Genomic DNA, 14,400 nt, shown 5'->3' with positions numbered 1-14,400 from the left:
ACATCCACTTTGGGGGATAAGTTCATTTTTTTTTATTATAACCAGAACATAGTCTTTTATTCACTTACTCACAATTCTTTTTTTAAGTTTTATTAACTTATTTGTCAGATAGAGTTCTTTTTTAAAGATTTTATTTATTTATTTGAGAGACAGAGAGCATGAGTGGGAAGGGCAGAGGGAGAGCAGGAAGTGTGACAAGGGGCTCTATCCCAGGACCCTAAGACCATGACCCCAGCCAAAGGCAAACACTTAACTGACCGAGCCACCAAGGCCCCCTCACTTACCAATTCATTTAACCATTTTTTGAATGCTTATTATATGCCAGTCACTATGCTAGTTACTTGAGACGCAGAATTGCACAAAAATAGATCAGTCCTTCCATCATGAATCTTCTCATCTAGTGCCCCTGACTTAGGGGGTGGAAGGTAGGGTGGAGGTAAAAGTGAAGAAGAATGTGTTCACTGAGACTGGGAGGAAATGAAAGCATCTACAGTTGCCCAAGTTGTAAGTGATACATCTTAACTAAGAAGTTTAAACATATTTTAATGGTTCTGTAAGAGCATAATGGCTGTTTTCAATTTAATTAGAGGAAAGGTGATATGCTCTGCTTAACATAATGCAGTAGAGTCTATGAGAATGGGGCTATCTGTGTAAAAGTTAACACAGCTCCTCAAAAAATTAAATGCAGAATCATCATAGGATCCATCAATCCCATTCTGGGTATATATGGGAAAGAACCAAAAGCGGGGTCTCAAAGAGACTTTTGTACATCCGTGTTCATTGCAATATTACACAGTTGCCAAGAAGTAGAAGCAACCCAAGTGTCCATTGACAAATGAACAGATAAGGAAAGTGTGGTATATATATACAATGGAATATTATTCTGCCTTAAAAAAGAGGAAATTTAGACACATGCTCCCAAAAGGATCAGCCTGAGTGAAATAAGCCAGTCACAAAAGGCAAATATTGTATGATTCCATTTATAGGGGATATCTAGAGTAATCGAAATCATGGAAACAGAAAGTGGCATGGTGGTTGCCAGGGGCTGGGGAAAAGGGAGAAATGGGGAACTGTTGTTCAATGGCTATAGAAGTGCAGTTTTTTAAAAAATATTTTATTTATTTGACAGACAGAGATCACAAGTAGGCAGAGAGGCAGGCTCCCCGCTGAGCAGAGAGCCCAATGTGGGGCTCGATCCCAGGACCCTGGGATCATGACCTGGGCTGAGGGCAGAGGCTTTAACCTACTGAGCCACCCAGGTGCCCCTAGAAGTGCAGTTTTACAAGAAGAAAAAATTCTAGAGATCTGCTATAGAATGATGTCAATATAGTTAACATGATTAACCATACACTTAAAAGTGGTTGAGGGAAATTTCATATTATGTGAGTTTTTTTTTTTTTTGCCACAGTTAAAAATAAAATTTGAAAAATTTTGAAGTCAACATGAAAGCAACAGGGAGTATGAGTGATGAAGTGGGGTCACTGGAAGGTTGGAGTCACAGAGCTGGCCCTACCAGTTCCTAGCTGGGGATTTTTAACGTCTAATCCTCAGGGTCCTCACTGATAAAATGGAGATACGTCACCTACTTCAAAGTTTTGCAAATATTAAATGAGATGATGTGTGTGCAAATTAGCAAACCCTAAAGCACTATTCAAATGCAAGGCATTTGTCTATTACCTGGCTTCACCACTGTTTTCTGGCCGTAGGAGGGTAAGGTGGGATGTTGAGACACCAGCTCCAGCTTCTCTCTTCCACTTGTCCTGTTATTCTCTCCATTCCAAAGCTTATAGGAGTAAAAGTTCTCTTACCAGCAACTGTTCTTCCTGACTTCTCTCCAGGTAAGTTCCTCTCATCTCCCGTTGTCTTATTTTAGTTAGCTCAGTCATAGAATTGGTGAGATTAAATACAGACTTACTGGAAGACTGAATAGCGATGCAACATGGCGGGCTAACTCCTGTCTAGGACTCTAACTCTAGCTAGGAGCCCAGCAGGCCCTTGAAAGAAGGAAAAGTTTTAAATAAACAACAAAGGGAATGGAAGAAAAGGTTGGGGGTTCAATCCTAGGACCTGGAGATCATGACCTGAGCCGAAGGCAGATGCCTAACCATCTGGGCCCCCCCAGGCACCCCAAGGGTTGGCATTCCTGATTGGAGGGAACTTCATGAACAAAGTTTGTAGGAAAAAAATAAGGAAAGCTTAGCGGACCAGGAAGACACCGGCCTGCTGGAAGTGATGAGCCTGAAAGATGAATATGGATACAAATAATAGGGGACTTCGGGAGCAGACTGAAGATACTTGATTCTATGCAGTGAGGAGTCAGTTATTTCATTTTGAGAGTAGAGGTATGAGCTGTTGAATGCCAGTTTTAGACCCAAATAATTCATGGGCCTAATGAAATTACAATAAAATCTCAATAGGTTATTTAGGATACTCTACAAAATGATACTGAAATTCAACCAGATGAGAAATTCAACCATCAGATGAGAATAAGTAAGAGAAAGATTTCAAAGTATAATGAAAAAGGACTTGCCTTGTCAATGAACAACGGTGGGAAAATTGGTTATTTGTTTAAAAAAAAAAGTTATGGGGCACCTGGGTGGTTCAGTGGTTAAAGCCTCTGCCTTCAGCTCAGGTCATGATCTCAGGGTCCTGGGATTGAGTCCTGCATCGGGCTCTCAGCGGGGAGCCTGCTTGCCCCTCTACCTCTCTCTGTCTGCCTCTCTGCCTACTTGTGATCTCTGTCAAAAAAAAAAAAAAAAAAAAGTCATTTTAGATCCCATGTCACAACTTACAGCAAAATTAATTCAAGCTCAATTAAAGAGAGTATACTGTAAGAGACACATAAAACAAAAATGAGAAGATAATATATAGAAATAAATGTCTGCTCTCTGAGTGGGTTAAGGAGTTTTTAGAATGACAGAACCTCTGATACACTGCTGCTGGGAATGTAAATTGGTACAAACATTGAGGAAAGCAATTTGTCCCTATTTTGTGAGGGTGAAGCACATACCCTATGACCTGATTCTACTGCTAGATACACACACACACACACACACACACACACACACACACACGAACTTGAGAACCATACACATGGATATGGGCCTAGGAATGCTCACAGCACCACTGTTCAAAATAGTAAAATGCTGGAAACCTACCATCACAAAACCAGATGAACAAACTGCAGAACATTTGTAAATGGAATACTCTGTAACAGGGAAAGGGAATTATCTGAAGTATCTGTATTAAAATGGTTAAATTTAAAGCACACCATGCCTGGCGGGCTCAGTCAGTTAAATGTCTGCCTTTGGCTCAGGTCATGATCCTGGGGTCCTGGGATCGAGCCCCACATTGGGGGTCCCTACTCAGTGGGGAGTCTGCTTCTCCCTCACCCTCCCCCCCAACTCGTGGTGGCTCTCTCTCAAATAAATAAAGAAAATCTTAAAAAAAAAAAGCATATCATGTTAAGTGAAAAAATAAGCTATAAAAGATAACATACCAATTATACACATAATACCAATTGTATACATAATACCAATTATTTACAATCCTAAAATATGCAAAAATATTACATGCTGTTTAAGAATATGTACATATTTAGTAAAGGTATGACATCATAGGACTAAAAAGCACCCAATTTAGGGGCATGGTAACCTCTGAGACAGAAGGGATGTGATGGAAAAGGTTACACAAGAGGCTTCCACTGTGCTGGTATTTATTTCTAGAGCTGTGTGGTAGGTACATGGTTATATGTTATATTATTCACTCAATGATTTGTATGTCTAAGATGTTTTGTGAAATAAAGTTTAAAAAAATATATTTAATTAATTAATTTATTTGAGGAGGTGGGGAAGGGGCAGAGGGAGAGGCAGGCAGACTCCCCTCTGAGCAGAGACACTGACACAGGGGCTCGCTCTCCAGATGTGAGATCATGACCTAGGCCAAAGTCAGACCCTTAATGGACCCAGCAACCTGGACACAGCATGAAATAAAGTTTAAAGGTAATATGTATTCCCTATGAAAAATTAAAACAAAGGGCATCTGAGTGGTATAGGATATTAAGCATCTGACTCTTGGTTTCAGCTCACGTCATGATCTCAGGGTCGTGAGACTGAGCCTGCCATTGGGCTCCCACTGAGTATGGTGCCTGCTTGAGGTTCTCTCTCCTTCTCCCTCTGCCCTTCCACTTGTGCTCTCTCTCTATCTCTAAAAATAAATAAGTAAATCTTTTTAAAAAATTAAAACAATATCTAAATACATAATTTAATCATTAACTCCAAACCATGACGAAAGGAATCCACCAGTCACAATTCCATGTATATCTTTCCAGACTTATTTTTAATATTTACCTTGTCTAGGTAGCTATATATTTCATATATTATGTTTTTCCTAATATAAATAGGGTACTGTTTTACATATAATTCTGTAATTCTTGCTTTTTTTTCACTTAATATCACTGACACCTCTCCATACAAATATATATATACATCTCCCTCATAATTAATGGCTATATAATATTCCATGACATGAATATGCTATAATTTTACTATCCCTCAACTGATACATATTTAGGTTGTTTCTATTTTTTGTTATTAAAATTCTGCAATAAATATCCTTGATGAACCTTAGGAGTATCTTTGTTTGAAAGATTTTCAGAAGGAGGAATTTTTAAGGGAAAGACTTTTTAAAAACTTTGCTTAGCAATGAAAGAAATCTCCAAGGAATTATGGTACGCTTCTCTATGTAAAATTCAACATATAAAAAATGGATTTAAGTAAATCACAAAAACACTAAAACTATAATAGAACCAAAGAACACCAATAGATAATTTGCAGAAAAATAAATATAAATGACTATCAAATATGTGGAAAATATTCTAACTAGTCTACCTCTGTGGTTGAAAAGATGAAAGTGATAATCAGTTTCAAATTTTTGGCCTATAAATTTAGACAGGATGAGAAAGGATAATCGTGTTGGCAAAGTGGCAGAATACAATCAAGAACTTATAAAAATATTTGGGGCGCCTGGGTGGCTCGGTTGGCTAAGCGTCCCACTCTTAGTTTTGACCCAGGTCATGATCTCAGGGTTGTGGGATTGAGCTCTGTGTGGGGCTTTGCACTCAGCTCAAAGTCTGCTTGAGGTTTTCTCCCTCTGTTCCTCCATCACTCTGGCATGCACGCACTTGCTGTCCCTCTTTCAAATAAGTAAAATCTTTTAAAAAAGAAACTTAAAATTGTTCATATTCTCAGTTCATTAATTCTACTATTAACAATTTAATTTGAAAAATTAAGGTGTTGTAAATAGACAATCACTGTGTGTTATTTTGGGGCAATGGGTCATTCTCTACTTTCTTTTTCCCAGCACACCTGGAAATACCAAAGAGCCCCCAACATTCATTTTGTGCAACATGACTGATATCCTGACCACAGCTGCCTGGACTACCATAGGTACCTGACCCGAGCTGGGTCAAGACCCCCTTCCAGGGATCCCAACTGAACTCCTGGCTGCTCTCTGGAATCAAGACAATGCAAACATGAGGGCTTGATCTGCCATTTTGTACCACATGGCCTGGCCCTCAAAGAAAGCCCCTCTTTAGTGTGACAAAAAAATTGGAGCACAATTACAGCAAGAGACAGAAACAAAAAAGACCCCAGAGTCTTGCTGGTCTGCTGCGAGTCCCTGCTTACCGAGGTGAAGCACAGCCCTGTCCAACATTCTAACAATTCCCCTACTTTGCTTACACCAGGTCCCATAAGTCCTGGTAAGTCTCCTGCGCTCTGACTCTAAAGAGAGAACCATGGGGCGCCTGGGTGGCTCAGTTGGTTAAGGGACTGCCTTTGGTTCAGGTCATGATCCGGAAGTCCTAGGATTGAATCCTGCATCAGGCTCCTTACTGCTTCTCCATTTGACCCTCCCTGCTCTCATGCTCTCTGTCTAATAAATAAATAAATAAATAAATAAATAAACAAAATCTTAAAAAAGAGAGAGAGAGAGAGAACACCATGCCTGTTCCCAAATATCCCAGGACTTAGAGAAGGAAGAGGGATATCCTACTTTCTGACTCTGACCTGGAGGTGTACGGGGAAGGTCAGAAGGGATGGAAGGAAGAATCTAAATTGGCTGAACACTTATGAATTAAATAAAAATAATCTATGTGACTCACTTTGGATAATTCCTGGCCCATAATAAAGAATACCCTGGCTTCCTTTAGGCCGGAACCGCCATCTTCCAGTAACTGTCCAAAATGACCAACACAAAGGGAAAGAGGGGAGGTACCCATTATATGATCTCCAGGCCTTTTAGAAAACATGGACTTGTTCCTTTGTCCACATACATGCGAATCTACAAGAAAGGTGAGATTGTGGACATCAAGGGAATGGGCACTGTTCAAAAGGAATGCTCCACAAATGTTACCATGGCAAAACGGGAAGAGTCTACAATGTTACTCAGCATGCTGCTGGCATTGTTGTAAACAAACAAGTTAAGGGCAAGGTTCTTGCCAAGAGAATTAACATACGTGTTGAGCATATTAAACATTCAAAGAGCCGAGATAGCTTCCTGACGTGTGTGAAGGACAATGACCAGAAAAAGAAGGACGCCAAAGAGAAAGGTACTTGGGTACAACTGAAGCGCTGGCCTGCTCCACCGGGAGAAACACAGTTCGTGAGAACCAATGGAAACGAGCCTGAACTGCTGGAACCCACTCCCTGTGAATTCATGGCATGATAAATGTAAAGAAAATAAAAGACTTCAAGACTGTTAAAAAAAAAAAAATACCCTGAAGAGACAAACAAACACAAATCAGGTACCAAGCCAGGAGTGAATGGGAGTTCTGAGTGTCACAAAGTTCAGCTTACATATCATCTCCTCTTTTTCCTGATTTTTTTCCATTTTCCCCTCCTGGTCACAGGATTTTACCCTGGGCTCTGGGCTTTCATAACAATTAGCCCTTGATCATAACATCTCATAAATACAGCAGAGAGATAGTACTTCTGTCTTTCTCAGATTTGAATTTCCCCAGGGCCCAGGGTAGGTAGGGACTTAAATGTTTGGAATGAATGCATGAGGGAATGATTAAATAAAATAATGAAAGTTTTGGTTATGAAAGTTCTCCTATATTAAGTGTTTGAAAGGCTTATTGAAATGTCTGACCATCGTGATGAGGATTTCTCTTGACGTGGAGCATTTGCCACAGTCAGCCTGTGGGACCCATGAGTTCTAGTTAATTATAACTTTTTTCCCTCGGAAGGTCAAGACAGCTAGAATTTTGTACTTTGACTGAATCTCTCCCAATGCTTTTTTTCAAAAATACTTTTTCACAAGTACTTTGTTCTAGTTGCCAACTGGTATGTTAACTGGGTCACTAACCTTCCAAATCTGAGACTATAAGCTTTCTTGACTTAGAAGAACGATCAAACAAAACAGTTTCAAATACTTGAGGTGACTATGGCCATCATCCTTGTTTTCAAAGCTCTTTAAATCTAAATTCTAAAAAAAAAAAAAAAAGCTCTTTTGGAAAAGGTTGACTTGAATCCATACGGTAACCTCACTCTACCAACAAAGTGTGCTTCTCACGAAGACAGATGGGCGTTCTTTGTTATTTTGAAGAGAGACAAATACCAAGGGAAATGAGTGGAAAGTCTTCACGTTTTATATATATGCTAACACAGCACTATATACAAACCTGATTGTGTAGAAGATTTCCAGTGGGACAGGCAGTAAGATAGTTTAGAATTTCAGTGCCTTCTAGTCTTAACTCCTGCACAGATTCTGCCCCTTACTAGATGTATAACATTGGAAAAATAACTAAACTTTCTGTGTCTTACTTTTTGCATCTGTAAAATGGGACAAAAGTTCCTACACCAATGGGTTATTGTGAGGAGAATACATACAAAATGTCTGCCATAGTTTCTGGCTCATAGTGTTTAATGAACGGGAGAATGTGTTGATGAGGATGGAAGACTTGGCCCATTATTTCTACTTTCTTTTCTTTATGACCTTCTATTAGACACTTAACTTCTGTATCTTATTAGTCTCTTCTATGTGATGGGGAAAAGAGTAGCTTTAGGGGCACCTGGGTGTCTCAGTGGGTTAAGCCTCTGCCTTCGGCTCAGGTCATGATCTCAGGGTCCTGGGATCGAGCCCCACATTGGCCTCTCTGCTCAGCTGGGAGCCTGCTTCCTCCTCTCTCTCTGCCTGCCTCTCTGCCTACTTGTGATCTCTGTCAAATAAAAAAAAAAAAAAGTAGCTTTATATTCAATCACTTGGACATATTGTTAGCAAGCAAGATTTAAAGACAGAGGCAACTTGGTACAGCATAAGGAGGTCTGGTCTATGGGACGCCTGGGTGACTCAGTCATTTAAGCATCTGCCTTTGGCTCAGGTCATGATCTCAGGGTCCTGGGATCAAGCCCCCTGTTAGGCTCCCTGATCAGCAGGGAGTCTGCTTTTTCCTCTCCCTTGCCCCTCCCCCTGCCCTGCTCGTGCTTTCTCTCTCTCTCTCTTTCCCTCTCTTTTTCTCAAATAAATAGTTAAAATCTTTTTTTTTTTTTTAAGATTTTACTTATTTATTTGACAGACAGAGATCACAAGTAGGCAGAGAGGCAGGCAGAGAGAGAGGAGGAAACAGGCTCCCTGCTGAGCAGAGAGCCCGATGTGGGGCTCCATCCCAGCACCCTGGGATCATGACCTGAGCCGAAGGCAGAGGCTTTAACCCACTGAGCCACCCAGGCGCCCCAAATAAATAAAATCTTAAAACAACAACAACAACAACAACAACAACCTGGCCCTTGGAAGATCTGGGTTCAAATTGTGGTTTTACTAGTTACTAGTTGTATGACACTGGATAACTTCTCTGATCCTCATGTTTTTTATTTATAAATTAGAAATACTATGTATCTACAGGGGCACCTGTGTGGCTCAGTTGGCTCAGAGCGTCTGACTCTTAATTTCAGCTCAGGTCATGATCTAGGGGTCATGAGATTGAGCTCTGCATTGGGCTCGAGGCTCAGTGGGGAGTCAGCTGGAGATTCTCTCTCTCCCCCTCTGCCCCTCCCCCGGACTCACTCTCACCTGCAGGCTTGCTTTCTCTCTCTCTCAAATAAATAAATAAATCTTAAAAAAGAAATACTCTGTATCTACAACATTAAGGTTCCAGTTAAATAGTGCATATGAAAGGGAACTGAAATTGCTATACATGTTTCTAGTTATTATCGCCAGTACCATAGAAGATTGTATATGTTGTCCTTATTGGTTTATTTTGTTTTAATAACAGTGTGCTCAGATTTAAGTTTTCACCTTCTTTGGTTGTCTTGCCCTTTTAGAACATTTTAGCAGAAATTTACCCTATGTTCATAGGCTTTACTCTATTGATACCTTTAAAATAATGTTCTCTTTCTTCGATAGAGCAATGGAACTCTAGATGCAACATTCAACCATTCAGGCTGCATTTCCTGAAATCTGGCCTTGGTGTTTGTCTTTTTTTTTTTTTTTTTTAAGATTTTATTTATTTATTTGACAGAGAGAGACACATCGAGAGAGGGAACACAAGCAGGGGGAGTGGGAGGAGAAGCAGGGTTCCCGCAGAGCAGGGAGCCTGGTGTGGGACTCTATCTCAGGACCCTGGGATCATGACCTGAGCCGAAGGCAGACTCTTAATGACTGAGCCACCCAGGCGCCCCTGGCCTTGCTGTTTTAAGGGATGCAGTAAAACAAACTATTGAAAAGCAGTAGTTTGCTAATAAGAAAGTTCATTTTCATGTTTGGTAGATCACTGTACTGTTTCTTCTCATGCAGGTGTATTTTAGGGGCACTTAATTCTAAAAGTATAATTTTTTTTTTTTTTTAAGATTTTATTTATCTGTCAGAGAGAGAGCACAAGCAGGAAGAGCAGCAGGCAGGGGGAGAAACAGGCTGCCTGCTGAGCAAGGAGCCTGATGCAGGGCTCAATTCCAGGACTTTGGGATCATGACCTGGGTTGAAGGCAGATGCTTAACCAACTGAGCCATCCAGGCATCCCTAAAGTATAATTCTTAAGAATATCTGCTTCGAGTCTTAAAAATAAAAGCCAACAAACAAATTAGACTTGAGGAATTACATTAAGAAAGAATTCTTGGCAGGGTCACTTTAAATGGTTGCCTTTCATGCTTAAGATCAGATTTCGTCTAAATATTTCATTTAGTGCAACTCCTAGAAAACCCCAGATCCAGGGTCTAAGGTGAGGCTTGGTGAGGTTAAGTGACTTGCCTGTGCCTTAAAAGCCAGGATTCTTTTGGGCATATGTTATAGAACCTCAACTCCAAAGTAGCTTAAACAAAAAAGGGAATTTACGGGCTCATATAATTGAAACTACCTTCAAACAGAACTGGATCCAGCAGTTCCAATTGTGTTGTTAAAACCTGGCATTTTCCAAAGTTACCTCTACCGTATTGGATTCCTCCAAGATGGAGGAAGAAGAGGATAATGGTGACATGTAGCTCTAATTTACATCCTTTCTACGGTTGTTTGTTCCAAGAGGAAGAAAGGTATCCCTCTCCCAATATTCAGAGAGGAAATCTTGGATTTGATCTCCTTGGGTCCTGTACTTACCTCTCTGCAGGGAGGAAAGACATTAGCAGCATGGTTATTACCTGTCCACCAGGATCACAGGAGGATCACACGTGGTCCTCCAAGGAAAGGCAGTGGTGGACGGGAAGCAGATATCTACCACATCAAGTCTAGGCTACTACTAAGGGCAGGGCTAGGACAGAAATCAGGACCTTGTTCCCAGTGCCATTCTTCAGGTTACAGAGAGGAAGAGAAATAGCTAAGTTTAGAGCAAAAATAGTTTGGGCCTCTTTTAAAGGAATGTCAATTAGAAAAGAAGATAAAGCTCTGAAAGGATGTTAAGTCAAATGACCATTTTTTCACTTTTAGAAGTATATGGATATTGTGGGGCACCTGGGTGGCTCAGAGGATTAAGCCTCGGACTTCAGCTCAGGTCATGGTCTCAGAGTCCTGGGATCGAGCCCCACATCGGGCTCTCTGCTCAGCAGGGAGTCTGCTTCCCCCTCTCTCTGTGCCTGCCTCTCTGCCTACTTGTGATCTCTCTCTGTCAAGTAAATAAGTAAAGTCTAAAAAAAAAAAAGAAGTATATGGATATTGTAAGATGCAAATTCTTGTTATTGCTAATGAATGCTTTCACACACAGTCTATAATTTAGCATGGAAGTGGATTGAAAGGCATGCCTCGTTTCCTTGCTTCTTGTTTTCTTCCTGTCACAATGGGACACGCCAGAATAAAATTTCGAGGGGAAAAAAAACTTTCTAGAAGTTTCTAGATGGATAGCAACTATTAAAATACAAACAAAGTGGATGATTATGGTCATAACTAGTGTTTGTTGAGCAGTGAACACATGCAGACATGTGTCATGTAGTAAATGCATAACCTCATGAAAATCTGATGACTGCCCCAGGAGTTAGGAAGTATGAGTCTGTCCCTTTACATGCCAGGAAAGCAAGAGTGTGACAAGTGAATAATTTGCCCCAGCTCCTGACTGTGTGAGCTGGGATTCCACATCAGGTAAATCTGATTCCAGAGTCTGTGTAATCAGCATTGTGCTTATAATTAGTTATAGCTTTAGTCCATTTAATTGTGTAATTTAACTGTCTTAAAAACAAAATTGTTGTTTGTGGTATGTTATTTTGTTTTATCCCGTGCGAACCAAAGTGCACTTGAAGCTGACTTTCTCTTTCCCCATCTTTTCTCTTTCCCCATTGTCTTGATCTGTCAGTGACCTAGGGTCTCTCACTGCTAGATAGGAAACTGGAGTACCTAAATGTTTTCAATCTCAAGCAATGATTATACACATTAATCACATGGAAAGCCATGAATAACCTATCACCCAGAAGCGCATCTGAAAACGCGACTGTACTATTTACAATGTGACCTAAGTGGGGTGCCAGGTGGCACAGTTGGTTAAGTGCCGACTGTTGGTTTCAGTTTAAGTCATGATCTTGGGGTTGTGGGATTGAGCCCCATATTGGCTTCTCTGCCCACCGTGGAGTCTGCTTGAAATTTTCTCTCATTCTCCCTTTGCCCCTCCTGCTTATGCTCTCTCTCCCTCTCTAAAAAAATAAAACAAAACAAAACTTAAATTGTGACCCAGGAATATGTCACTGCTCAGGGTGTTGCCAGTGTAGATAAATGTGGCTCAGAGAAATATAACAGCACAGTCCCGTGTCTACAGTAGCTGTGTAATTTTCTTGTTTTTTTCCAGAGAGCAGCTCTTGCCTCAGGCTTTTTCATCTTTCTTCCCTGTCAGCCCAAACCCCACTTCCCCAACACCAACATTGGGCTCGTCCACCTCTGTGATGTCTTGTCAGTGCAGATCTTTTCCTCCTCTGGTGGCTGAGAATTGGTTTGATGATGTTTCTGCTTATTATCTGACGCTTCTTTAGTTCACCAGTCAGCCACCATTTGATAGTCTCAGTAGATCCACGATAAGCTCAGCCTTGGTATCCGGGAAGTGAGCGCTTTCATCTGATAGTAATGAACAGTGTTTTGTCACTCGATAATGGCTTCCCAGATGACTGTAAGGTATTTCTTTTTTTGTATTAACCAGAGTAACAAGTCTCTAAACTTTTTTGATCATTTATTCCCATCAGTATATTTTTTGGAAGCAATTTCTAACCAAAGATATGTATATTTGCTGATAAAGTACAAGCTTTCATTTATGATTCAGTCACAATATATGCTTATGGTAAAAGGCATTGTCAATGACAGTGGATATAAATCCTCATTCAAATAATCTCATTGATGAATTTGATATATATATTTTTTAGAAATTTGGTTAGATTTATTAGATTGTTATTTTAACTTTGAAATGTGGCTGTCAAAGATCTAGTATTGGAAGTGTTCTGCAGTGTTTGTTTTCCTGTGGTTTATTTGCAAAGGACCCTGGTAAAGGTGTTTGTCTGTTTTCTACAGGTTAAATTAAGCCTGGGTAAAACCATCAGTAAATCCACTAAGTTGAACCTAGCAAGTTGCAATTAGTCACTACTTGTTGACCAGGACTGACTGGGTGGGATTTCCACTGCCCACCCCTGGAAATGGGTAACTTCCAGTTTTCCTTGAGGACATCTCCTATGCTGTTCTAGGTCAAGAGAAGATTCCATGGACTGAGCGCAGGGTCACTTATTCTGTATATAAAATATTAATTGATCTAAATGACTACTTCTCAATTAGAATTAAGCATAAGCAGATGTCTCCGTATTTTCTTCTTCTGCTTTCCAAATGGATTGCCTTGTACTATTCCTGGAACATAGACAACCCTGGCTTGCATGGACCTCCTTTAGAAAATATTGTCCAAGGAACAATTTCTCACATAGGCAAGGATGTTCCCATTTTAAAAGACCTGCTCATTTCAGTTACTCAGCCATTTTATAGAAAATGAAAGAGTTTTGAAATGAATTCTTTATAGAGATCCATAATTTTCAAGCAAAATCCCCACTCTGCAAAATGTGAAATGTTCTAAGCAACAGCTGTGAGCATTTCAAACGTGCACTACTCTTTGACGGTCCAACTGTTGCCAAGGGAAATGGAGTTGGCTTTAAAATCTTCCTTGGTTTTAATTCTGCATTTCCCTCAGTCAGAGATTGAGCATAAAAGTTCTGCATGGCTGGGACCCTGAATTTTTCACAGAGACTGGCATATGAAACCGAGATGCAAGGAAGGAGAATGGTGTAAAGTGCAAGGAAGACCACTTTTATAAGGCCTAGTGATGAACTTTGCAGGGCAAAAATGGGTACTATCTATACAGTGGCCAATCATCTGGATTCAGTAGGAGGAAACCACTTCTACCTAAGAAAGCGATCTTTTCCTGTTTCTCATTTGTTCAAGACGGATTTAAAAAAAAAATCTTTGATGGCACACAATTTTATTTTTCACTCAAGATCCATTTACGGGAGTGTGAATAAAAATTTGCAACACCTCACTGTTAAAACAAACAAGAAATGCATTTTGTTGCTGTTGTTGTTACTTGTACATATGGTACATAGTCTTATTTCTTAACTGTATAGAAAACATGATAAAACGCTGAGGGGGAAAAACTAGGCTACAGAACAAAACATACAAAATTGAAGGAAAAAAAAACACTGGAGGGAAGTACATCAAAATATTAACAGGGTTTATAAATGTTAGAAAATATTTTTCGTCTTCCAAGTTTTTAGCAACTGGTGATCTGTCATTTGTAGTTACCATTAAGAATTTGTTTCTTCCTGCCTCAAGCCCACCCCTCCCAACCCCCAAAAAAGATGTGCCCGGCGTGCATTCAAATGGAACGAAGAGCCCCAATAACATTATCTGGAATTGCACCATTTGGGTTTGGGCTCACCAAGCACGTAAACACATCCCTAAGTATTT

General features: G+C 40.2%; 1 pseudogene; it reads left to right on the top strand.

The window, feature by feature from the left end:
- The first annotated feature begins 6,244 nt into the window (after window positions 1-6,244).
- LOC111140692 lies at window positions 6,245-6,726 on the top strand (annotated as a pseudogene).
- Window positions 6,727-14,400: the final 7,674 nt, after the last annotated feature.

The sequence above is a fragment of the Enhydra lutris genome, unplaced genomic scaffold (genome assembly GCF_002288905.1).
Source record: "Enhydra lutris kenyoni isolate GAN:26980312 unplaced genomic scaffold, ASM228890v2 scaffoldscaffold4, whole genome shotgun sequence".
Classification (NCBI taxonomy): Eukaryota; Metazoa; Chordata; class Mammalia; order Carnivora; family Mustelidae; genus Enhydra; species Enhydra lutris.
Note: the sequence above shows the minus strand (reverse complement) of the source record. Positions and strands in the feature narration are given on the sequence as shown.